We start from the raw sequence: 3,565 nt of genomic DNA, 5'->3' as shown, positions 1-3,565 counted from the left end.
CAGAGGCCGTGAGGCACGGAGGTCAGGCAGGATGTGTCGCCCCGTGAAGGCTGCGGTGGCGACGTGTCCTTCTGACACCCAGCAATGCCAAAGTTGGGTTTGCTTCCCCCCCTTCCCTCTGCTGCCGTGGAAGGATTTTTGAGGCCGCATCCACGTGCAAACAAGGATGTCAATTTGTTTTTATTGCAAGCCCATTGTCTGTCTCGGCGATAGTTATGGGGTGCTAAACGGATTAGCAGCCCCTGCCGTCTTCTCTGTGCTGAACCTTCATATGGCTTCTTGCTCCAGGAGATAACACAGAAGCAATAACACAGAAGAAGCAGAGGCTGTGAAAATGCTTTAGCTTTAATTTAAGGTTGACTTTAAAGAAAGGACAGCCCACGATGCTGCGTCCTCATGCTAATGAGGAAAGAGTTGTTCTTCTTCGAGGGCACTGATTAGTGAGTGAGCCCAGTGCATGAGACTGGACTCAGGGCAAACCCCCACTTCCAGAGAAAGGAGATGGGTGAATTCCAAGAAAACCCCATATACTTGATATTTCCATCTCCCCCCGCAGCTTGCCCCAAGCTACTGCTGACGGACTTTGCTGATCTGGACTTTGCTGATCTATGCTATAGCCCCAGGTCTGCCACATGCTCCCCATGAGACCTTGGACACAGCCATGCCTCGGTGAACTGGGGAGAACAACCCATCCTCTGTTTGCCTTGTCCATTTACACAGCAAGCTTTACAGGGCAGAGGTGTCTCCCTCCCCTTGTGTGCACAGCACCTAGCGCAGCTGGCCACAGCTCTCCAGCAGGGCCTGCAGACATTACAGAAATTCAGACATCAGTGGCCAATAGTGGATGACACTTCTCCCCTGGGCTACGGACCCAAAGCTTAGGCAACTGTCATGAGTCCCTTGAGTTCTTGGCCTCGAAATGTCACCAAACTACTTATCTCATGGGATATCTGGCACATCCTGTCTCTAGCAGGGAAAGAACCTCTCCTTCCCCCTTACAGTGGACTTCCCTGTGATAGTATTTCACCATTTCAGTTCAGCATTAAGAAGAAGAAGAATGAAGAGTACTGAACTTTTCCAACCCCTGAAAAGGTTGGGTTGGGTTTTATTGTGCTTGTACCCAGTCACCTGTGGGTCTCCGCACCGGCAGCTGCGGGAACCTGAAAACTTGCAAAATGAATAGATTCAGCAGCTGCTGCCTGCAGCTAGTGCTTCATCATGTTTTTTTACAAAAAATATAAGCATTTTTTTAAAAAATGCAAGTAAATAAAGGGCAGTAACCAAAATTGAGAATTTCCTCAGCATCATCAGGTATCTATAAAACACTCCTGAGAAGTCAAGGCATCCAGGTAGGATGATAATGCTCTTTAATGCCATGTGAGCTTTCATCCTGCATCACAGGGGGCTTAAGGTAATCTTCTCAAGTGCCCCACATCAGGAAGATCTGAGAGAGGTTCAATATAATGGAAGTGAAGTTGTGACGGTGGTGACAATATTCCTTGAGCTCTTGTCATTTCATAGATTTCATAGATATGGGGGCTGGAAGGGATCTTGCGAGCTCATCGGGTCTAGCCCCCTGCCCTAGGGGCAGGGAGTCAGCTGGGGTCAGATCACCCCAGCAAGATCAGCATCCAAAATGTTTTACTTATGCCATGGGGAGTTTTTTATGCCTAGTCTTTGCTACATGATGCTGAGATGCCCTCATTTTGGGTACCATGATGAGGAATAATAATGAATAAGCAAAGAGCTAGGAATAATATTAGGGAGATCCTTAGAGCACAAGCTCTTAGAACGGGACCTAAAGCTGCTGTCCCGCAGACTAAATGAAGGGGACCCTTGAGAGACGAGGCAGACTGGGGTTCTACCCTCTCCTGTCGTTTCTGGCAAAAGTCCAGCTCAAGCAAACCTGGGTGTGAATTTTGCTTCTGTAATGGACTCGGGGAAACCCATGTTCTGCCTCTTCCTCCCTGCACTCAAATTATTTGGTGCCAAATAGTTTTGTTTCATTGTCAAATGTGTGTCAGGCTTGTTCAGCCACTTTCAAGTGAGTTTTTCAGGGTGGGAATAAAATTCTCAGAGCAGAGCAAACCCTGGCAGCTTCTCGCTAGCAAGCCGGCATCTCTCCATCTCCCTTCGGCAGAAAGATCTTTCCCGATTCCTAACCCGCTGGAGAGAGAACTCATCTGAGTTTCCACTTTGCACCCTTCCCCCGCAAGCCTCCCATGGACAGCAGGTTTAATCCTCATAGCCACACGGTTTCACATACTTCATTATCATGTGTTTGTGGATTAAAGACCAGCCCTTGAACACTCCTTTGTCCGGCCTATTGTTGAGCATTTTGCTCGCCTCTGCTTTAAACCTTGTAACCATTTTGCTGCCTTTTAAAATCAGGCTGAATAGGGGGTTGGATCGAAAAGGGGAGGGGGGAAGAGTGGGTGGAGGGTGGAAAAGGAGCTGAGGCTTTGAGGTTAAAGAGAAGCATTCAAACTGCAGCTGCCCCATCTCAATATCTTCCCAATGACTCCCACAGGCACAGCAGCAGCTACTGAACATCGTAGGCAACTTGGCTACCCCGGGACAATACACCTGCTTACTGAGGACAACCACTTTCATGCTTATTGGGATTAGAGATTTTTAGTGTCGTTCCAAATTGTGCGGATAAACAGTCTTGTGAAAACTTGTTATCATGGCAAAAAGGCCCCTGCCGCCACCCTTAGTCCCTGGCCTTTTGTTCGGGCAATTTTTATTGGCGGATTGGATTTGATGAGGTTTAAGGTTTATTCTAAGGACTCCATTGAAGAGCTGATCCTTTGTCTTATGCCGTGGAGCGTGAAGAATATGAAACGTGGGCAAAAATAAACCTGCTTTTCACATGCATTAGCCACTGGGACACATGGGGACCACCAAACGCCAGCTGAGAGCTGCGGAGCCCCCCTGCTTGCCTCCCAGGGCTGGAGTGGGCCTGGCTGCCCTCCTCATTTTAGAAACCAGTTGAAAATCACCTTTCCTGATTTTTAAAACCCTCTTTCCAGGCCTTGCCCCAGGCTCTTGCTCTACTTCCTTCCCTGATACTGCTGTCTTGTGTACTTTGCACTTTGCTTTTAGGCTTTGGCACAGTCTTGCTGCCCTCTGGGTTATGGTCAGGCCTAAGCACGACTGCCCGAAACGTCAAGCCCCAGCTCTGGGAGTCACGTAATGAGATCAGGATCTCCGATTTTCTTCGGTGAAAGACGAATTGCAGCTCTGTCGAAGCAAAGTGAAGTGTGAGAGTGTGACCCGGGCGTGACAGAAGCTTGCTGGAAACAGTATCTCAGAGATGTGTGAACTGCTCTGTTCAATTCATCTTACCTCTGACACCCATTGCCACCCCAATGAGGGAGGGATAAACTATGTCTTGGGCTGACCTATGGGGGCTGCCTGCATGGTAGCTCTGCAGCCCGAGACTTCCTCAATTCGGCCCAAATACTATGGTTTAGAGCTTTCTTACGGACCGTGCCTGCGCTTTCTACCTTGCTAATTCTCCAACCCTTTTCAAGTCCACATTGCAAAACATCTCTCTCTTTTC

This window comes from Gavialis gangeticus, unplaced genomic scaffold (assembly GCF_001723915.1).
Source record: "Gavialis gangeticus isolate Ggan-Ray unplaced genomic scaffold, GavGan_comp1, whole genome shotgun sequence".
NCBI lineage: Eukaryota > Metazoa > Chordata > Crocodylia > Gavialidae > Gavialis > Gavialis gangeticus.
The sequence above is the reverse complement of the archived record's forward strand: the minus strand, read 5'-3'. Positions refer to the sequence as shown.